The sequence below is a fragment of the Pelodiscus sinensis genome, chromosome 1 (genome assembly GCF_049634645.1).
Source record: "Pelodiscus sinensis isolate JC-2024 chromosome 1, ASM4963464v1, whole genome shotgun sequence".
In the NCBI taxonomy this organism is placed as follows: domain Eukaryota; kingdom Metazoa; phylum Chordata; order Testudines; family Trionychidae; genus Pelodiscus; species Pelodiscus sinensis.
Window position 1 is genome coordinate 152,446,453 of NC_134711.1, and position 23,944 is coordinate 152,470,396.

The following is a 23,944-nucleotide window of genomic DNA, read 5'->3' on the forward strand; positions in this document are numbered from 1 at the left end:
TTTTCTGTTTGATGTGCATTTATGTTAATACCTTACATTAGCATTTTTATGAGTGAGATTTCAATGACAAACATATTAAAATATCCCTGGGCAGTGTTCAAGCTGATGGCATGCATTCTTGTACCATTTTATTTGGGGAGCTAATATATTTTCCCATTTGTCAAACTTCAAATGATAAAGTTTAGGAACAAACAGGTCACAGGAATGGAATTGCTCAGCAGAATGGTAATGGCAAATCAAACCTTTGACCTTTAAGTTGCTTGTTCAAAGCCAATCAAAGTGGGTGGTGAGTACTGACTGACTGTCATTACAGCTGATAACCAACTGGTGGCTTATGGAAAATAAGTAAATGGTTTCAGGCTAGTTCCCAGTGGAAAAGAGTCCACTGAATAAAATCACCACTTTAGTTGATCTCTTCTTGTCAGGCTTACAGGATAGTCTAAGGTCTGACTAGGCATGGAGAGTAGATTATGTATTGGTGCATGGGGGAGCCAATATCACTTCAGTTCCAAGGAATGCCGGCCTGGAATTTTTCACAGCAGTGTCCTCTGACAACCCAGACATCTCAGAGAAGCAGGCACTAGAACTCTCTGCTTGATGTCCCCTTCTGGTTTCCTTTTGATTGTGACTGTAATGCTGGCAAACTAGGTGCCAGCTCTTGCCAAGGCTTTTGTATTCAGCCAAGTACTGACTAATTCATTGCTGGGAACCAGTCAGTTTCCCTATGGGTTACTTGGTTAAGCTGGACATTGAATTTATGACAATGTGTGGAGTGTTTAGACTCTATGAAATGCTCATAGGCTGCTTCATACATTAATCTCACTTATACTTTTGTTGCAGCTGTAAGGTAATATTAAAGTTTTTGCTTTGTAACTGTAAAATATGTTTTGCCATGAAACTGTTGGCCTTTCAGAAGGGATTGTCTTCTGTTCATTTAGAAGACTGTCAAAACTAAATTGACCATTGTGGGACCTCACAATACAAAGCCTTTGTTCCCTATTTTTATTTCCTTCTTCCAGAATTCTAACGGGAAGCTCTTTTGCATATATTGTTTTCATTGTGTAAAGGGGTAATTAACGACCATTTTTCTTTGTCTGTTTTGCTGTTTGGCCTCTCACAGGTCTGGAGCTATGAAACGGAAGTAGAGTCATAAAATCCAGTAAGCAAATACTCTTTTATTTTTTATTTTATTCTAGAACTGGCTACAAGCATTATCTTCTGTTGTGAGATATGAGGTACAAATTGACCTGGGATAAGTAACTGGTCTCTTGGGACTGAAGCAAACTGTGTCTCTTGTGATCTTTGGTATGTAGCCACCAATTATCACTACGTCCATCTTGCCTGGCATGCCCAAAGTTGGTGATAGACTGGCATGCCCAAAGTTGGTGATATCTAATTATGGGACACAATAGTTTGGGGTGTTTGCCCTGCTTTTGGGCAGTCTAACCTGAGATGATTCACATGCATGGTTGTAAATCACTTCAGATATTGTGACAGTGACTTTGGTCCCACTCTTGTCCCTATGCTTTTTCCTTTAAACTGCAAATGTAGCAAACATCTGTGTTTTTGTGACTCTTCCCCTCTCTGGATGGGGAGACCACTGTTTGGTTTGGTGTGAATTGCTTTTGAATATTCCACCTCCTTCCTTCCGCTCAAATAGACACCTGTTACAAGAGCTGAGCTCCTTGAAAAGATGGAGTTGATATGAAACTCAGAAATACGTTGTTGTGCTGGCAATGTTGTTAACCGCTAAAGTGCTCCCCAACTTATTAAAAATGATGACTTTATTAGGCATCAGTTGGGCTACATCTCCCAAAATGCACCTTGACTAGGTACTTCCATAGTGAACTGCTTGATGTATCATGGTAGATGATGTCCAATCACGGACTCTGATTTAGAGAGGAGAATGGGAGCTCGAGGCACTCAAAATTGTTTCTTTGAGGCAGAGCAGCAGCTTTTCCAAATCAGACTATTCTATTTAGCTGATTTTTTTTTTCAGGTTTTGGTAAAAATATTTTGAATGTTTGCCAACAGTCAAAGTTTCCCTGGGGTGAACCCATGTTTTTAACTAGGTCTAGAAAATATCCTTCCAACACAGGAATTCCATGAATAAACTCACATTGCAATGCATACAATATGGAGTACTACAGCTCAAAGTGAATTCAGTGTGAACTGCATTGTTTCGAGTAATCAGCAATCTTTAGGAAGACAGCTGTGGGGCTAAATTCAGTGGAATAATTTGCTCACAGCAAACAAACATTGCATGGACCCTACTGTCAGATCTGTATGTGGTGTGAAATAAAATACATGTGATGAGGAACGTAATCGTCTTAAGTTTGTGGAAATGTTCCATTTGGGAATATGAAGAGGTGAAGGGATTATGAAAAAGCCTCTAACTATATAAAAGGTGTATCTAACTATTGGGGACATCCTAAATCTGATGGTGCCTGGCTACGAACTTGATTCTAAAAAGACGTAAGTGAGTAGCCCTAATCCTATTCATTTTAAGCTTAAGTCCCATCAAAATCAGTAGGTATTAGCAAATATAAATGGCAAAATCCACAGTGCTTTGGTTAAACCCCAATGTGTGTGTGTCTGCCATGATAGTTTTCTTTAAGGGAACATTAAAACAAGGGATCCTACTCATTGGAGAGAAACTAATTTTTTACTGCTCAATTAGAAAAATTATTCTCTTGGAGATAGCATTGTTCTCTGGGAGTATTTATGTTATCAGTCACTGTCTAATCACAGACAAAACAATCTGTTACTCAGATACAGTAAGTATAGTACAGACTCTGATTCTAATACAGACTCAGGACTGAAGAGGTGGAGCGTGCACATGTGTGGGAGGAGGTTAGGAAGGGGGTAGGCAAGTAGAAGGCAGGGGCTTAAGCTTTGAACAAGAGTATGAGACGAGCATTATGATCCACATCTAGCAGGAGGAAGAGGGAAGACCAGTGACAAAAAAGGGCATATGCTGATCATATCTTAGCACAGATAATTGGACCAGATTTGATTACAAATAAAAGAAATGATGGACAGTTGTGAATTACAAGGTTATATAATGCTGCTGAGCAGCTTCTGGTGACATCTAGAACAGCAAAGCAATAAAGAGGATTAATGGGTCTGCTTTTTCAATCTCTCTGCTAAACAACTCACTGAAAAATGCCTGGCCGTTGCTTGCTAAAAAGCACATCAAGGATCTGTATGCCAGAGATGCACAGATGTTGTGCTAATACCTGCTGCTTATGTTTTGCCTAGCAGTTAAGAGTGTGTCCAGAACACACACACACAGTTCACAGCTCATTTTCAAAGATTTCCTTTCTACTTATTGTTCACTTCATATTCCAGCCTTGTTAATTCCTGGTGGGGCCGTTCTGCTGTATGTTTCTGAGTTGGAGCATGGTTCAACAACAGGGTGACCTTTTCCAGATGATATATTTGAGTATCAAGCTCTCAGTGGGTGGTGTACAGTTTTACAGCCCTCTTGCCTGCTTCCTCCTCTACTTTGAATACCACTGGGAGCCTGCAGGGGGAGCACTGACTCAGCCTGCACCTAGGAGTGTGTGTCAAACAGGATAACACCCCTTCCACCCTCCCCTCAGCAAGATTAGCCATGGAAGAGAAGAAAAAGGGAGCCAGAGAACCTTGAAAAAAGCCTGGAGATAAGCAGAGGGCTTGTGGCAGGAGAAAGAGGATGAAGTGACTAAGACGGAGGATAAATTGGAAAAGGAAAGACAGAAGATTAATTGTCTAGGGATGGCTGAGGGAAGAAGGTTAATTAGATGTGGTGAAACTATAGGCCAAAGCTAAACTAACTGGGAGCAAAGGAATGACTTTTGGGCTGGAGGATGAGATGATTGGTTGAGGGTGCCTAAAGGGCAGAGAATGGATTGTGTGATTGATTATCTGGTCTTCCAGACAATGGCTGGGGTGGGAAGAAGGCAGAGATTGGATTGAATGGCATTCTAAGAAGGTCTTTGATTGGGTCTCCTGGGTGCTGGGTTGAGAATCGGTTTGTTAGGGAGTCTTATAGGACAGAAGATTGATTGATATGGTGGATTGTGTCCAGAAGGGGAATTGAAGAATCTTGGGCGGGAGAAGAAGTTGAAGAGGGTGGCTGATGGTGGCACAGATGTATTGACGGTCGGAGTGGGAAGGATAGAGACAGGAGTTTAGCAGAATTGTGAGAACAAACTAGGGAATTGATAAGAATCTTGGGATGGGGGAGAGAATTGATTGGGATGTATGGGCTAAGAGGTTGGCTTGGGACAGAGAATTGATTTTAGGAACAATATAAAAGCAGAGCATTGCTGGCTATGCTGAATGACCCAATTACTTTGTCTGTGTTTTGGGTGGAAATAATTTAAGGTAGCACCACAAGTTGGGTACAGTATTTTCATCTCCTCTAGCTCTGAACTACCATAGGACCCCTCTTCAGTGGAAGGAAACTTCAGAGTACACATTTCTTTATAAAAATAAGTAGTTTCATTAATGAAGTGGTGACATGCAAGGTCACGGGTAGCAGGGGAAAGTGTCTTGAATTAATAATACTTGGTTGATTTCTTTAACAAGTTTGCAGTTCCTATGCCTGCTGCTGAACTCAGATTCTAGCTGCAGTGTTCAATTAAAAAAATAAATCACTATAAAAGGAAAGACGAAAACAGGTGGGTTTCATTTCTATGTCAGCTGGTGTTTTGACATTCCCCTCCCTTCACCACTGGTGAGATACAACAGTGTACACAGGAAGAGTCATTCCGATGTCACAAAATTATTTTAAATAATTTGTATGAATATTCATGTCATTTAGTGTATGAGCTGCTGTCATGATTCCATCAAGTATCAAGGGATGGCAATAGGGTGCTATTTTGATGACCTCCTATCTTGTCACTCCTCCCAACAATCTCCATCAAACCCTTTGGGTCCAATCATGGTGGCGTATACTGTATTGCATCTAATTGCATTAATTTGAAACAGAATGAAAAGAGATACAACTCAGGGACATTTAAAAAAATCTAGGCATAATAATGTTTTAATAAGTTTCCTATTGCAGTTATGTGGCTGTGAAGCAATGTCCCTGTTATAAACCAATGTAATATAACATCTTGAGGGCCAATATTTCAATTTGGTTTGCCACATACATTCAGCTTGGCTTTGTGACAACCAGAATCATTTAGATAAGTTCTGTTTATTTTAATTTGAGCAGACTGTTATTGACTTGTGAGGGTCACCGTTGTCCCAAAAGGAGCAGTCCCAAAAGGAGCAATCCCAGAATCCTTTCTTCAAAAACTGAAGGGGAATGAAAGAACAATGGTACCAAAATGAAAAGTATTGGGAACAGATCAACCCCTAGCAGTGGAGTTCAGGATGTTTGTTCCTCATCTCAAGGATTTCTATAGAAAAGATGGCTATAAATGTGTTTAAAGATCACATTTAGGCTGTCAGATACAGACTGACCCTATACTTCTCAGGGTGCGGCTAGACTTCAAGGATCTATTGTAAAAAATAGCGCATTTTGCATATCTTTTTCCTAAACTTTTGTTGGAAGAGACTTTTCCGAAATTTGGCCCATCTAGACTGGGCCAAATTTCAGGAAAAAACCCTCTTTCGAAAGCCCCATTCTTCCTTGTGGAATAAGGAATATGGGGCTTCCGAAAGAGTGCGTTTGCTCTTCCACAAAAAAAGCAGAAGAACAAACTCATTTCCTGGATGCGGCTGAGTGTTTCTGGGATACCACTCTAACACAACCTATACTGGAAAAATGAATAGTCTAGCAGCACAGTAAAATTAACAAATATGTATCATGAGCTTTTTGTGGGCACGACCCACTTCTTCATACCATATACATGTTTTGTTAGTCTCTAAGGTGCTTCTAGACTATTCGTTGTTTAAGTGTTTCCAGTTACAGACGAAGGGTGTGTCGAGACTACAGGGTTTTTTAGTAAAAGGTGGACTTTTTTCAAAAAAACTTCCCCTTCATTTAGAAATTAAATTGAAAGAACGTGGCATTTTTTTTCTACCATGGTAAACCTCATTTTATGATGAAGAACGCCTTTTTTCGAAAGTGCTCTTTTGAAAAAAGGCATTCTTGAATGCAAACGGGTCTTTTTCAAAAGAGAACATCCAGACTGCCTGGGTGCTCTTTCAAAAAAGCGGCTCACTTTTTCGAAAGGGGCTTGTAGTCTAGATGTAGCCTAACATGGCTACCCCTCTGAAGCTTTTGAACAACCTATGCTGTTTGTCACCCTTTTGCGTGTCTCTCAGCCTTGACCTTGATTTACCAGTCAGGTAGTAGTGCTGCAGCAAAGCAAATGTAATAATCTGAACCAGAGGATGGAAGTAATAAGTAGAAAATTCATGTTTGAAACTGGGTTTGAGCTGCTCTTTCCCAGAATTTCTATCTTGTCTTGAGTCACAAATTCTAAGGAAACACGAGGCCTCATATTTTGGCATTTTCCATCTGGCATTGGCTGGTTTATTAGGAGCTGGGGAACTTTTTGGGAAGAGAAGACCTGTAAAGGAAAGATGGGGTTCCACCTAAACGAAAAGTGTTAACAGATTGCTGGCATATAAAATGATAAAGATTGTTGAGTTGTTTTTAAACTAAAGGCTGAGGAAAGGCTGATTGATGTGGAGGAGCACAAAGTTCACACACCTTAGAGTGTCCTCTGTATTCTCATAAAAAAGGAGAAGATGACTGGGCCACAAAATGGCAGAAGAAATTCAGTGTTGGTAAATGCAAAGTAATACACATTGGAAAACATAATCTCAAATATGTATACAAAAAGATGGGGTTGAAATTAGCCATTACCATTTAAGAAACAGATCTTGTGGTTCGTTCTCTGAAAACATGTGCCCAATGTGCAGTAGCAGTCAAAGTTATACAGTAACGTTATAAAAAAATAGGAAAAGAATAAAAAAGGGTTGGAAATATCATAGTGCCACTAATATAAATGTTTGCACTGATAGTAAGCCAATTTTTAAAAAGACATGAGAATTAGAAAAAAAAAAAAGGCAACAACATGATTAGCAGCACTGCAACCCACCTTTCCCCGACTCTTTTATGGGTCAGGACCCTTACAATTACACCCCCAGGTAATTTCAGATTTAAATAGCTGAAAACATGAAATTTATGACTTTTTAAAAAAAAAACCTGTGGCTGTGAAATGCACCAAACTTGACTGTGAATTTGGTATAACCCTAATACTAATATCTTAGTATCTAAAATTATAAATATTGACTATATACCTGTTTTTCAAGTGTGCTTGCACTTGTCGTGACACACACAAGGTAATGTACATCCAGGCTGGTCAGAACATTCTGAATGAACAATCTGAGTTATTGGCACGTTAAAGAATATGTAAGTCTTACAATGAACTACAGACTCTCTGCCTGGCAAGCCTTCCTTTGGACGCTTTAGCCAGAGTATGGGTAATGGCCACTGCTGTGAGTTATTTAGCCAAGTAAGGGCACATGACTTATGTGACTCTGGATTCCATCTTGTGCCTCTAATTTCCCACCAATAAAGACTGAGAGCATTCCCTCCACATGGGAGAAGGTATAAAAACACTGGAAGGATCTCCATTTTGCCTCTTTCTTTCTCTGATCTCAGGACTATGAACTGACACTAAAAGGTGCCATTTTTTGGAAGTTACCGGAGGCCTTATAAGCCAGCAGTTCATACCATCACTGCTTCAAACCTGATGCAAAAATTCAGCAATGATAGTGTGTATATATAAGATTCCTTCAACCATTGAAAGCCTCTCCCCTTTCTTTTCTCTTATAAATAAGCCTTTATATATTAAATATTAAAGGATTGGCAATAGCATGCTTTTTGGGTAAGATCTGAGTTATATATAGTTCAGGCTATGCAGCTGATCTCTCGGGATTGGAGGAACCCTTTGTTTGATAAAACCGGTTTGAAAGAATCACTCATCAGTAGCTCCACTGTCTGAGTGATGAGACAAAGGCTGGAATGCTTCAGGAGACTGCAGTTTGGACTTCCATGCCTTGAGGCAGAAGTTTACTTTTAGTTTCTGGCTTTGTATATCTTATGGAAAAATAACCACCAGTCTCGTGAGAGTCTGCCCTGTTTCTCAGGAGTTGGTCCTGACCTTGGCATCTTCAGCTGTGACGCACTGAAGTTCTGTGACCGCTTCATTTCAGGCACGTAGTTGATTACTCATTTGATTTTTGATATTTGAGGTACCTAATGCTGGGAATAATGTTCAGTTTAACAGGCCACATTCAGTCATGCGGTCATATGGACTTGAATAGAATTCTATTAATTTAGATCAGCATTAACTCGGCTTCAAGGATACCGAGCCATGTTATGGCATAGTTCTGTTCTCTATGGGCTCTTAGCCCACCCTTGCCACCATCATATCTGAGTGCCTTGCCATACATCAAGTTTTGAATTTTGATTTAGGAGTCATAGTTATGGAGAGAGACTGAGCACACCCCACCAAAGCTGATACATTCCTCACATCTGCAAAATGCTTATGCACGTGTATAACCTGCATCATATGATTAGCCCATTCATTTTAGTGGTACCGCTCGCAAGCTTAGTTACCAGCACGCTTAGGTGCCTTGTTGAACAGGGACTATGCTAGCAGACATAGTCATCCATAAACAGATGAAGTAACATTGAAATCTAGGTAGCAAGGATGTAACTCAGAGCAATATTTGACCCCTGTTTCCATGGATGAATACTCACTCTACTGCTCAACTTAGAGAAGTAGTATTTACCAGGATGGCTGGAAAAATTTGCATGGGGTGCTGAGAGGCATTGAACCACATTGGATAACCTGTATATGATGGAAGCCACTTCAAGTCCAAGGGTATGGCAGCACCCCCAGCACTCTTCTAGATCCAGCACCTGTGGTATTTACTCACCTGAGCTGAATACAATCAGCAGCAAGAAGCCTCAAACATTCTGTCTGGGTTGCATTTCAAAACATAGGAAAATGTAAGGCTTGACAAGGGATCAAAAACTAGCTTTAACTCTTGATACTGCTGCCTAAAAGGATTAAATAACTTTTCAACTGATATCCCAGCACTTCCTGCTGAATTTATAAATGAATGTCTCTAGATCTCTTAAACTGCATTTTATATTAACCTTTTCTTTTCGTTGTGAAAGAAGCCAAGAACAGTGGCCATAGTATAATGTGATTTACAGAGGTCATAGAATTCTCATTTCAACCTATTGCACGCAATCAAATGGCAGATGAAGGTCTCACCTTGATAGCTGGATACTTTTGTTTCTCTTTTCTTTTTAAAGGGTAAATACAGCAGATTTGGTAGGTGTGCAAGCAATGAGGATGGCTGTACACATACTTAACATCAGGTTTCTTTTCTTGATGGGTGAAATTTTACAAATGTTCTGTTAATCAGAATATCCACATTACTTTCAAGAAAATAACTCAGAGGAGGGATAATCTTGGCAGTATTCCCTATAAGTGTAAAATGGAATATTTCAGTCTGACCCCATACTTTTTCTGAGATGAAGATCGTTATTTATATTGAATAATATCACTACCCCCAGTACATTTTAGGGCCTGCCCTCTGAAGATCTCAGCATAGCACTGACATTTGATCTAGATTTTACAAAAGGAGAGGGCAGTAAGAACCAAAAAGCCTTTTCTACCAGTGGGACCAATGTGATTCCCCCAAGTTCAAGGACTGTTCTCTGTTGGTCACTAGCTCAAAGGGAATGGAATGGAGAAGGAAGGAGAGAAGCTGGGGTCCAGTTTCTAGACTCAGCTTTCGATCTCTACACAAAGAGGAACACGCTTCTCCTCACAACTTCTGTGAGGGCCAAAAGTATAACACTGTTTTCAAAAAAATATTAGGTAAATGCATGGAGGACAGATCAATCAGTGGCTATTCGCCATGATGGTCAGGGATACAACCCCTTGTTGTGAATGTGCCTAAACCTCTAACTGCTAGAATCTGGGACTGGATGATGGGATGGATCACTCGATAATTGCTCTGCTCTGTTCTATTTCTTTCCTCTGAAGCACCTGGCATTGGCCACTGTTGTAAGACAGGCTACTGGGGTGGATAGATCATTGGACTGACCCAGTATGACCACTTGACTGATAACAGCAGAGGATGTGTTCCTACTGAAGGCTTGGGCAATCTAGGAGTGGTTATTCCTCCCTGAGATGCTATGTCTCTTGATTCTCTTGCTGAGAGGGGGACATTTTGCCCTGTCACTTAATCATGGCTGTGCCTCTCTGGGACATCTGAGTCCCAATTGATGGAGTTTCACAACTCCTTTGTGATGCAAGTATGAATATACTCACTTTATAGAAAGGCAGACTAAGCAAAAGTTCTGTCTTGGAACAGACTGTTCCTTGACTAGACCTTCTACTTCCTTTCCTGGGAGCTGTTTCCACTCATTTACAACCTGAATTTAATCTAGTAAATCAAATACAGGTTTGGAATACTATAGAACTCACTAGTTCTGGCTCTGAATCTCTTGCTTTCATGCTCCATTCTTGTAAGTGATGATACATTACTTCAGCCTGGGAGAACAGAATATGATGTTACCAATTGCATCTGCACATGTGCAAGCTCAATCCTGTTCTGATTATATGAAAATAGGTTAATTTTAAAGACTGAAAACCTTGACACTGTATCTTTAAAGGAACATAAAAAATGTCTGGCAGCTTGCTGGACTGTATTCTTCACTCCCAGACCCTAGAAGCATAAGGAAAATGAATCCTGCTCACTAGCATGGTCTGAAGTAGGAATGGCTAGAGTCAGGGCCAAATTAACTCCACTGGGGGCCCAAGACTAGTACATTTTGTGGCTCCTCCAGGCTCTGGGATGGGGCCAAAAACAAGAGGTTCTGTGTGTGTGTTCGCGCGTACACCACTGGAAATCAGGCTGAGAGTATGGCGTCAAGGAGGGAGGGTGCAGGAACAGCCTGGTATTCAGGGCCTGGGAGGGAGGGAGGGTGAGCGGGCTAGGGGTGGGGATGTAGGGTCTGGGAGTGAAGCAGGGTGCGGAAGGGATAGGGGATTGGGGCACACACTTGGTGCAGCTCCCATTTGACAGAGGGAACAGGTGGTTCCGCACCACACTGCATTTGCAGGCACAGTGGCCTGCCACTCCCATTGGTTGAGATTCCCAGCCAATGGGAGCGGTGGGGGGGAAAGCCTGCAGACAAGTGCAGGGACAGAGAGCTTCCCTCCATTATTGACAATGATTGTGGCTCCAGCCTGTTGGGAATGTGCGTGGGGCCACCTGCTTCTCCCCCCACCATGTGTTGCTGTCCTGGAATGCAGGGACTTAATCCCCATTTCATAATCTGGTCCTGGATGGAACACCAGATTCTAGTCAGAGGCCTGGCTCCGGTTCAGGAAAGTCTGTTGAAATATTTGAAGTCCATCTCTCCTAGACAAACTTATAGGCAGAGGGAGCAGAAATGTCTGATCAATGAAGATTCAGAATAAAAGATGTGTTGTCTTTCCATGTCATGGGGGACAGGGTGGGGAGGAAATGACTCAAAACAAAAAGTACAGCCAGTTGAAATTTTGTTTCACAAAAATGAGAAAATATAAAAGTATTTCTGGTTTTTAGTGTTCAAAATAGTCGTTTTTCATTTTACAAAGTTCTTTGTCTTCTAAAAACATTCAAAACTTCAAAGAGAGCTTGGTGTGAGTGAAAACCGGAGCAAATGCACCCAATCAAGGAGTGGGGAAAATGCAACATTTCACAACCTGTATCTAATCAAAAGCTGAAGGGGGAAAAGAGTGTTCATACACCTGAGAAACTTTACTAGAGCTGAAATTGTTCATGGATTTTTTTAAAAAACATGCTATTTTTCAATTAATTTTGAACCAGCTCTACTTAAGTTGCTGAGCCATGTTTAGTAAAGTGTGTGTGTCTATTTTAAAGATTGTTAAAAATTTGAAGTTAATGGCCATATACTGGCTGCTGCCTTCACAGAATGATTTTGGATGTACAGTTCCCATAGATAGCTTTTGAAATCTCAGCCCTTGGATTCCTGAAAATACACGTTGTGCAGAATTTGCCTGTGACCCTGCCAGGACAAGGGAAATTGTCTGTTGAAAACGGCCAATTCAAGAAAAGATGTCTGAGGAGGATGTTATTTTGAGCATGGAAAGGGAAGACAAGTAAGAAAGGAGAGTTGCTGGATAAAATATAGCATAGCGAACTGGTAGTAATGATACATGTTGCTAGAGCCAGGTAAAATAATTTGTTGAAACATTTTTTTCCAGATTGTAAAATTCCTCTCTGCTTCTTGACACACATTTCTGAAACTTTTTGAGAGAGAGAAATTGTTTTGTTTTTAGGAAAACTCTTCCAAACTTACTTATTTCCTGTCTCCCCTTCTTTCCAGTGGAGGCAGTGGAAATTTTTCTAAGGGTACATCTGCACTGTGGCATTATTTCAGGATATGTCCGGTATCCCAAAATAGCTATTCCTTGTCTTTGAAGCAAGCCAGTTATTTCACAATATAACAGGCTGGCTATTCCAACGTCCCTGTAAACCTTGTTTCACAAGGAATAAGGGACGTGTCAGAATAGTGGTTTATTGCAAATTTTGGTGTTGTGTAGACAGGGTTACAATACAAAATAAGCTATTTCAAAATACACTCAAAATAAGTTATGTAATTTGTGTAGCTCAAATTGCATAGTTTATTTCGAGCTACGGGTGCAGTAGAGATATACCCTAAGAAACAAAGTGAAATGTAGTTGAAGATTTCAGTTTTTTTGGTCAAAAGAATGAAAGATAACAAACTTTTCAATGAAAATGTTTCCTTTCTGTTCAGATGTATTAACCATATAGACTTTTTTGGGTTTTGGACTATTCTGCACATTAACTAAGGTGATAGGGCAGGGAAAACACACCTGACAAGGATTTAAGAAACCTGTCTTCTTTCGCTGGTTCAGACATTGACTATTGCTTTCATTGCTCCGTGCCTCAATTTCCCTACCTCTACAATAAGGATAATAATACTCAGTCACCTTTTGTAAAGCACTTGGAGACCTACACACAGTATGTTCTCTATAAGGTCTGGTAATTAACTAAAAATGGGAGCAGGGCCTTAGTTGTGTCACAGACCTGAGATATTGGACCCCTAGTACCTTGGCTTGTGTTGGGGTCCTTTGTACCCATTTCCAATGAAAGCATCAAAAACAACAAAAGTACTTACCCCGAAGTTCAGTTTAAAGCAACTTGAAATCAGCATTTGTTTAAAGTAAAAAAAATCTCTGCTAGACACAGAACATGCTGAGAGTTCCCCATGGTGAGAGATTTTTAAATAATAAATTCTGCCTGGTATCAGCCCTAATTAGCAAACTGGATTTGCTCCTGTCACATGTGTGCTTCTGTTCTTCTCAGGACTTACTTTTATTTAAAGTGGCGTGTGTGAGGCAACCACACACCTGCAGTGAGAAGGACATGTTTTTTTCATTGTTTGTTGGTTTTCTTTAAGCAGTTAAAGGCATGTGGTACTGGATGCTGTAGACATAGACAGGAAAGGAAACTGTGATGTCTTGAAGACAGAGAAGTCTCCAGCACTAAGGGCACTTCTGAAAATGTAGACTTTTAAGTTAGGAGCTAGTGGCATTGGGACTTGGCATTTTCGGGCAACAGGAATAAGAATGAGATCGAGTTGTCTATATCCATCCTTTTTGTCTCTTTGTAGCCAGCTTGCAGAGAGTTCTTCCGGGGGGTAAGTTTTAGGAACAAGCAGCTGGAGGCAAGCCAATTGATCTAATGTTTAAAGTTTGATTTAATTTTTTTCCCAATCAGGAAAGAGCGACTGTGAAAATGACATACTGGAGTTCTGCATTTATTCATTCTCTGTGGCTTACTACTCTTTAGGGTTTTTCTTGCCACCAGCCCTGCAGACTTAGCCTGGTCCCTGACAAATGAAGGTGTGTTCTTTCTGCCTATTTCATCACCAAAACAAATGATTCTCTGGTTTCATGTACCACAGCTGATAATTTTGCTGATGCTAGAGGCAGAATAGTCTCCATCTTCTTTTCCCATGGCTGTCTTGGCTCTGAAGGTATATTAATATCTTGATTTTGTTGGTGAAGCAAGCCGATGTGACTGGCAGATACACAAGGAACAGCCTTGGTGAATGAGAATGCACAATCTTTGCATTTAGCAGATCCAACAGTGAAGCTGATTAGAAATTTGGGCCACAACCTGCCACTTAATGATAAGTCAATTACAAAGATCTCGATTATAATGATTTACAGCAGAGGTGAGGGCAACACAATATGTCACAGAAATCTAAAATAGATTCAGCTCTAATCTGTTCTTACACTCATTCTATTGGCCAAACATAAAACTCTAGCTACACAAAGAATTCCTCATCCAACCTCAGAAAAAATATTTTCTGTCACGGAAGCCTCTGCAGTTTTTATTGAAAGATACCTACAAATTATAATAGGAATCAGTCCTGAATGGTCAGGGATGGGATGGATGATCTAGTAGAGACTTGTCATTGGTAACTCTGCCAGGATGGGCAATCATAGAATCATAGAATAATAGGACTGGAAGGGACCTCGAGAGGTCATCAAGTCCAGCCCCCCGCCCTCAAGACAGGATCAAGCTCCGTCTACACCATCCCTGACAGATGTCTATTTAACCTGTTCTTAAATATCTCCAGAGAGGGAGATTCCACCACCTCCCTTGGCAATTTATTCCAATATTTGACCACCCTGACAGTTAGGAATTTTTTCCTAATGTCCAATCTAAACCTCCCCTGCTGCACTTTAAGCCCATTACTCCTTGTCCTGTCCTCAGAAACCAAGAGGAACAAATTTTCTCCTTCTTCCTTGTGACACCCTTTTAGATATTTGAAAACCGCTATCATGTCCCCCCTTAATCTTCTTTTTTCCAAACTAAACAAGCCCAGTTCATGAAGCCTGGCTTCATAGGTCATGTTCTCTAAACCTTTAATCATTCTTGTCGCTCTTCTCTGTACCCTTTCCAATTTCTCCACATCTTTCTTGAAATGTGGCGCCCAGAACTGGACACAGTACTCCAGCTGAGGCCTAACTAGTGCAGAGTAGAGTGGCAGAATGACTTCACGAGTTTTGCTTACAACACACCTGTTGATACAACCTAGAATCATATTTGCTTTTTTTGCAACAGCATCACACTGTTGGCTCATATTCAACTTGTGGTCCACTATGACCCCTAGATCCCTTTCCGCCATGCTCCTTCCTAGACAGTCGCTTCCCATCTTGTATGTATGGAACTGATTGTTCCTTCCTAAGTGGAGCACTTTGCATTTCTCTTTATTAAACCTCATCCTGTTTACCTCTGACCATTTCGCTAACTTGCTAAGGTCATTTTGAATTATGTCCCTATCCTCCAAAGAAGTTGCAACCCCACCCAGTTTGGTATCATCTGCAAACTTAATAAGCGTACTCTCTATCCCAATATCTACATCATTGATGAAGATATTGAACAGTACGGGTCCCAAAACAGACCCTTGAGGAACTCCACTTTTTATCCCTTTCCAGCAGGATTTAGAACCACTAACAACAACTCTCTGACTACGGTTATCCAGCCAATTATGCACCCACCTTATCATGGCCCTATCTAAGTTATATTTGCCTAGTTTATCAATAAGAATATCATGCGAGACCGTATCAAATGCCTTACTAAAGTCTAGGTATATGACATCCACCGCTTCTCCCTTATCCACAAGGCTCGTTATCTTATCAAAGAAAGCTATCAGATTAGTTTGGCATGACTTGTTCTTCACAAACCCATGCTGGCTATTCCCTATCACTTTATTACCTTCCAAGTGTTTGCATATGATTTCCTTAATTACCTGCTCCATTATCTTCCCTGGGACAGACGTTAAACTGACCGGTCTGTAGTTTCCTGGGTTGTTCTTATTCCCCTTTTTATAGATGGGCACATTATTTGCCCTTTTCCAGTCTTCTGGAATCTCCCCTGTCTGCCATGATTTTTCAAAGATCATAGCTAAAGGCTCAGATACCTCCTCTATCAGCTCCTTGAGTATCCTGGGATGCATTTCATCAGGACCTGGTGACTTGCTGACATTTTTGATGGGGGGGAGGCCACTCCAACAATTTGGAAAGTGGTTGAGGGCCACAATCTTCTAGGGTATTAATGGAGGAGCTACAGCGTATGGGATGGAGGTTGGGTGCAGAAGGGAGCATGGGGTAAGGGACAGAGTTTGGGTGAAGGAGGCAGGTGTGACCTGGGGCACTAGACTGGAGTTAAAGTCTGACTTAAGACAGGGAATTGGGGTACAGGAGGAGGCGCAGGGATTTGGGTTGTGAACTAGGGCAGGAGGGAACTGTGATCTGGGCAGTGGATTGCCAGATCTTGGAGGGGATATGGGTACAGGACAGGGGCAGAGGATTTGGGTATGTAGATTAGGGAACAGAAGCAGGGGGCAGACGATTGGGGAAGGGAGTGACTGGGGTACGAGAAACAGGCTGTGGCCAGGAGAATTACCAGCCAGCAGCCGTTCCTGAATCATCCTCCCTGCCTGCCAGTGTTCCCTCCAGATTGTGCTGTAGCACAGCTTCACAGGAATTAATCAGCCCTGCCCAGTCAGAAGCTCAGGGGTCTGGGCATGGAGCCCGGAGCCTATGACTGGGCAGGGCTGATCAATCACTTGTGGCACAGCTTAGAGGGAACACTGCTGCCTTTCCTGCCCCAGCAAAGGTAGCAGCCATGTGCTCTGGAGCTTCCCCCCTCCCTTCTGGACTTACGGTTTTTAAAGAAAAACTGTCCTGCAGCCATGTTTCTGAGCGGTGTGCAGTTGGGGAGAGGCAAATGGGATCCTGCCTGGGGCTTCCTGCAGAATCCACGGGCCGGATCGTGTGGCTTGGCAGACAGGATTTGAACTGTGGACCATATTTTGCCCAGGCCTACTCTATGTAATTACATTATAGTTTTCTCATTGTACTACATCAGACTCAATATGTACATGCTTTTAATAGCAGAAACATGGAAGAGGTGAGAGGATATATGTGGAAGATTCTATCTTCACAGCAATCTGAAAGTGGGCATGTTGCAATAACCTCTATAATTACCCACATACTAACCTGCATCTTGAACAGTCTGTTCATCTTAGGTAAGCTTGTGTAAGACCCTGTGGGTCTAGAATATGGGATTACAAGAGTTCTGAGTTCCCACTGCTTCCATATAGCCATTAGATGCGTAAGACAGGTTTCTGCTGAAGGCTGCTGTGATGCTAGCAACTGCAGGATATACCAACCATGAAGGCTTGAGTGGTACCCTCCACTCCCTGCACAGTTTGGTGATTGGTTTGTGCTGGTATATAAACCAGGAAGCTAGCATGGGGGAGCTATCTGGGCAATCATGCAGACTTCCTCCTTCAGCCTCAGACCTTGGCTCTCTATGGATCCTAGATCTGTCTTCTGACTGTGTCTTTCCCAGCTCTGTTACTTGTCAGGTACCTGACCTTGATTTCCTGTTATCCTGATCTGGCTTGAACCTGATCTTGCTACTTATCCCTTGACAGCAATGCCATAACTGATTGGTGCACATAGCCCAGAACTGGTAGTGTGTTTGTGTATGGGTGCTTTCTTACACAACAATCTTCAATATTTTCAATGGTTTTCTGTTCATCTATAAACCCAAATCAACTGTCCTTCTAGGATTTCTGAACTGTTTATGGATTATCTTCACCTTACTGCTTTGATCTCATTCTCTTGTTCTATCAGCTATTCACTTCAGTCCTCCAGTTGTTGCATTCTTCATGTGTCTTCTCTAGGATTCAGTCACCAATTTAGCTGTGGTGACTAATTTCAGGAATCTACACCCCATGTGTTATTTTTGTGATGACTTCATATTTAAATATTTTATCCCTTCCCTGCCCTTCCAATTATCTTTATGTTAATAAATGGTGTTTTCCTCCTCTATGAAATGTATTGCAAGAGATCAATTCCCTTGCAGTATATTTTATGCTAGTCCAGGTTCAAAATAGGGAACTCAGGTCCGTGCAAGCCATCAAATATGTATATCCATTGCTGGCTTATAGACCTTGCCATCCAATATTAGGCCTGAAAATCTGAATTCTAGAAATAGAATTATTTTAAACTTTTAAAAATCATTTATGTCTAAGCAAGATTTTTAAAAGTTCCCATATACTGTAGATATAGTTCAGACAATAATGTTACCTACATTGTATATTTTAATAGAACTTTCTTGACTGCTACATTTTTCCCAAAGCAAGGAATTATTACAGTGAAAATATAAATGTCATCTTTCTTACATTTTGGAATTTTACAAGCAGTATTATATTAATAGAAACTTGGGAATCCCTACATTTGAAGGGGAGTAAATAATAATAAATTCAGTCATTTTCATTCTTTGTCACGGAATGACAGTGTAATGTTACATTATGATTCAGCACACACCATCCACACCAAAAAGCTTATGTTCTGGGGTCCAGAGCTTTTCATTAAAGACCCAAATAGTGCATCATAACCCTTTGAAAACTTGCAGTTGGCAGGCTGGTAGTGTTCCAAATGCTGGCAGGTGTACTAACTGAAATATGAGATGCAAACTCTTTTTTCTTTTCTCTATTTTCAGCCAGATACAATTTAACAGCATTCTGGATTATACACCTTCTGTTAACAAAGGGAAAAGAGCAAGGAAACCCTGTCAGGAAGTGCGTCTGAAAAGGAAAGTGTGTTTCAATGAATCAGTTCAGCATTTTTGTCCACCTAATCCTGTGAAGCAGCATGCTTTGGCTAGTTAAAGGTGACTAACCCAATCCCATCTGTTCACAGGAAAAGTGACTGAAGATGAATCCAAAGGGACTTTCATGATTTGAGGATGTAAAAATGCAGGTGGAAATGAAAGCAAAAGGACAAAATGTTGAGGTCGCAGCTGAAATTAAAGGTGAAGGGCTAATAAAAACATCTTACCTTCCTTCTCTGTCTAAAGGAAGTTAGCCCAAGAGGAAATTTCTGAGAAAACTGATTATTAAAAATACTATGGGTCTTTGTTAAGCTTGTTGGGTTTTATTTTCATTATCACAAGAGGGGAGGGTTAGTTGGCAAAAGATAACACTATAGAAGTGATAGGGTCTCCTTGCCCCCATCAGATGTGGGGAGAAGGATGAAAGTCTCTGAAAGGCCGCACATATATCCTAATAGGAAAACCAGCATCTCTGCCCTCCCAAATGGAATTATCTGAGGAAAGATTGGACGCAGGTGACTGGTCCCTACAGGGGCAGCAGAGGCAGGGAGGGCCACCCAGAGGGGGCAGGCAGAAAGTATGTTGGGCACCCCATTTAGCAATTAAAATTTTGGCAATCTCATAAGCTATGATTGGGAGCCAAGCATTCCTCTTATTACTTCTTCTGTGAAACATTGGGAAAAATTTTCAGATGTGCTTGTGTTGCTTTTTTAAAACCATTGAAATAAAACAGGTGCTTTTGAAAATTTTACTCAGGAGCATCTTTTTTACCCTGATCTTCTGCCTATCCTCCCCTACTCTTTTCTGCTCAGCAAGAGCAGAGGAGGAGGAAGAGGAGGTGTTTGGTGCCCTTGGAGGACAGCACTTTTCTCTCTGAAAGCAAATGACAGCAGGAGCCACTTAGGACACTGAATTTTGCTGTAAATTGAGTGAGACTTCACTTCAAGGAGTATTGGAAGTCTGTTGAAATATACTGAAGCCATTCAGGACTTGTCCGTGAACATATGTTACAGCACTTTAAATGTACTGGTACAGTTAAAATGGTACAACCATCTCAGTGGCTTCAGTTATATCAATAGAAAACAGAAACAAAGTACAGGCAGTCCCCGGGTTACATACAAGATAGGGACTGTAGGTTTGTTCTTAAGTTGAATTTGTATGTAAGTCGGAACTGGTACATATTGTAGGGGAAACTCTAGCCAAACATTTCTCCAGAGCTCAGTTTTATTCTCCCACACCTCACTTCCCTCAGTCCTTTATTCTCAAGCTGAGGTGTCTGCTGAGAAAAGCCGCTCCGCGTCTCCCTGGTCTGCTGGGGGGGGGGGGGGGGGGAGCGCTAGCTTCACGTCTCCCTGGTCTGCTGGGGGGAAGCAGCTAGTGTGGGGTTGCCTCATCCCGTTTGTAAGTAGGGATCCGATGTAAGTTGGATCCATATAACCCGGGGACTACCTGTAAGTAAAATTAAATAGAATCAACCATGACTTTTTTAAAGTTATGGTTTAAGGGATTATTAGTACCAAAGAAGACTGACATTTTAAAATACAGCAATAACCTGACATTGTCTTGTGAATTATGTGCATTCCTCCTATTTGAACATTTTGGGAACCGCCCTAACCTGTCTCGGTATTTATGATTAGCCAATACAGTGCTTCTGTTCCATTGCTGGGGGTCTCACATGGTGAACGGCTGACCACTCCCTACTGCCACTAAAGCTAAGGGCAGTTAACCAGTTGAGAACTGAGTCCTAAGCATATATCCAAAGTGTGTATAGAAGGTCTAATTCCGCAATAGGAATCAATGAGTTTTGCCATTTAATACACTGGGAACAGGACCACATTCTTAGTCCTCATAAAACATTTGTGTAACAGTCTCATGTACTTAGGGTGCATCTACACAGCAGGGCTCAAGCAGAAATAAGCTATGCAACTTGAGCTATGTCAATTGCGTAGCTTAAGTTGAAATAGCTTATTTTGGCTTTTGGTGCTGTCTACATAGCAGGAAATCTGAATTAGAGCACTCTTCCTCTGACTTCCCTTATTCCTCATAAAATGAGGGTTACAGGAGTCAGAGCAAGAAGTCCTCCAGCTCAACATCATTTCAATATTATATCAAAATAACTGCTTGCAGTGTAGAGTCAGACTGTATTATTTTGGAATAACATCTGTTATTCCAAAATAACCTTCTGTGTATATGTACCTTTACAGAGGAACTTATACCAATATATATTATTGCTATTAAGGAAGGAATATAAGCTATACTCAGGTAAAGCACTGTTATGCCAATATAGATGCATTAACAGTAGGGGCTGTACAGATTTAAAACAATTTGGTGGCAAAATTATACTCCCTAGCTGAAACAGTTAAATAGATACATAGATCAGGGATTTCACTGTGACCTAACATATAAAGCCACGATCCTGCACCATTAATGTTGATGGAAGTTTGAGCATTGACTTCAGAGATTATGAGATCAAACCCTTGAATTTCTATTTATTCTTCAGCAGCTGTACAGCCTTCCCATTATGGCTTTCTGTAGTTTAGACCTGGCACAAATACTGTTTGTATTGTGGCATCTAAACCGGAACAGGGTTAGGTGATACAGTCGTGTAAAATGGCTTGGACCTAATAAACACTAGAATTTGGACTGCTGGCAACAGTATTTCCTAGTGGAAAAATATCTTGCAGATGGGTTCCATTCTATTTGGAAAATTGGAAATAAGAAGTTAAAATTTCAGGTTTTGGACACAGTATGATCCATGGAAATTCTAAGTAGTATATACAACATATTGTTAGTAGTAGTAATAATAATAGTATGAAAATACACTGCCAGATTTTACCTGCATGTAATAAACATGACAGGTTAGTTCAACCAGTTAGCTAGTGTTTGACCAGGTCAAAGTATATACAACTACTTCTGCAGAGAATTTTTTTTTAAAGGAAATTTCAAATTTTCCATAAGTTTTGACCACCCTGTAAGCTGGTTTAAAATAAAATGAGATTTTCTTTGGTCAGAATTTCCAGAATTAAAAATCTTGAGTAGCTCTAGTCAGTGGTCTCAGCATCATATCCAGGAAAATGTCTCCTTTCTATAGGGCAGCAGAGTTCAGATATACTAAAGGGATGACAAACTACAGCTCTGAAAAGAGACCTTCACATTCATTGTCCCCACTTTTTAAATCCCAGCCAACTGATCAATGTAATTGCATGAATAGGGTGTCTAACATTGGATACAAGCATACCAGAGTCCATAGATTCCCACCAGCTTCAATGAACTTTGGAGCTGACACTAGAATCTATACTGAAACACCAAAGCCTTAGATGTATATTTAGCTGATAAATCTGGATTTTAGTGCCTAACTTTTGGCATGCAAAAATTGAAAATTGTAGCCTATGTGTTTGGTATCCAAATTTATTGCACAAGATCTGGAAGAATGAGTGAAACTACCAGGTTGGAAAATGGTATTTGGCACAGGACTTTGAAAGGAAAAGGTTAAAAGGGCTGCAGAAAACCATATTTTTTGTACTTGTGATTTACAACAGTAACCTGTCTCAGCTGTATCAGTATGATGAAAGAGAAAAATGAGAAAAGCAGCAGGAATAGATCATTGTAATAACAACAACAATGTTCTCTATCATTTTGGACTTGTCACTCTAGAAATGATTAAATCCTAGCCTCATCCAATGTATAGCGAGTAACTGGCATGCTTCCAAAATGAATTAGTAACAATCATACAAAGCCTGGAATTTTCTATGTAGTACAGAGTTTGCCAGAACCTATTTTTAAGGGCCTACTATAGAGTTTGAGCTAAAATCCATTGGATTCAATGAGCTTCTATCTATTGACTTCAGCAAGCTTTGGATTTAGCCCACGTGATTTTCAGATCCTAATGTTGACTGTGCCATGCTCCTTATTGTCCCCAAACTGCCCAACAAGAAAAGATGACTAAGAATAAAAGCTTCTCTCTTTGGTCTTGTGTTCCAGTCCCTCATGAATTTGTGTTTTCACACAATTTGGGAGAATGCTAATGGCTGAAATGATGAAAACTCATTTTAAAAATTAAATTAATTAAATTTTTTAAAACTCTTTGCTGAACCTCTCTGATACCAGTTTGGGTGTTTATCTTTTAATACAAGGTTGGCTGTTCTCCACTGGTCTGAGAGCCATATGCTCTCCCAATATATTTTAAAGCATGGCCCATGTGCTAAATAAATTCCATAATCAAGCCCCCTTCCTGGTCTTTGCCTTTATTAATAAATTTTGAGTTGGCAATTTAACAATATTCAGTTCAAACCCATTTCCAGGCTTGGCTAATTTTAAGATCCTTCCCTGAGATCTGCTCAGCCAACAGCTGAGACCCTCTCTCTCCACCTCCCTTACTTCTGGATAGAATAACAAGCCACCTGCCTCAATGAGTTAGTAAAGCAGAAGCGATCATTTTCCAGAAGGGCATGCATTTGCAAACAAGATGAATTGTAGAGAAGTATGACCAAGGTGAGTTCAACAGACATTTTCCATATGTTAAAACCTTTGTTAATATCATCTGTCAGAGTTGGGGGCCAACTCTGCTATTCTGTCGGGGTTTGTTATTCCACAGGGCCAGGGCCCAACAGGGTTGTAGATTCGCTTCAACACAGTGCCGATTAGGGATAATGTTCTTTATTTAGCTCACTACTCCACTGCTACTACATTTCACAGGGTACACTCTAGCAAGCGAAAGCACTACTGAACAATGGTTAAAGGAGTAAAAGGCTCCTTGGAATGCTCACGTCCCTTCAAGTCTGAGGGGAGTCCTGTTCCCGTTACCTCGCACCCATCCGCAGTGGACGTGGCTTCAGCATGGGGGGAATCCTGGTCAGCCCTCGAGGTTGGGTCCCCAGTTGAGACTCAGCTAGGGGTGGGACTTTCTACACTGGTTATACTACAGTTGTTTACCAGGTGTGCGCGTACCTGGCTCAATGCCATGCTTATGACTCTTATGGGCTGAGTCCAAAGTCAAACCGCTTAGCAGTTTCCCAGCTCAAGGCATGGGTTAATGCTGATAAAGCCCACAGCTGCTGTTTGGGCTTGCAGAGTCCCATACTATGCTAAGGTGGGTACAGCGGGGATAGAAACTTCCATCCTAGGCCTGCTAAGCTGCAGGACCCACATATGACTTTTATGTGACCGGGTTAGATGCCTTTAGCTGGTAAATGTTTTCATTCTGCCCTCCTAGAGCTTGAGGGCCTGATTTTCA

The 23,944-nt window shown here is 41.0% G+C and overlaps 1 long non-coding RNA gene across 3 annotated transcripts in view; it reads left to right on the forward strand.

Annotated features, from left to right (window-relative positions):
* LOC102453810 (uncharacterized) overlaps positions 1–19,367 on the forward strand; it is a 102,015-nt gene extending 82,648 nt beyond the window's left edge. Inside the window, exons 4-5 of one of the 3 annotated variants that reach the window (XR_012901142.1) lie at positions 1,121–1,159; positions 18,601–19,365. This is a non-coding gene — a long non-coding RNA (uncharacterized LOC102453810). Of the gene's footprint in view, positions 1–1,120; positions 1,160–1,196; positions 2,295–18,600 lie in introns of those variants that run through there. The other 2 variants (XR_012901144.1, XR_012901143.1) reach the window with 2 other exon arrangements.
* Positions 19,368–23,944: the final 4,577 nt, after the last annotated feature.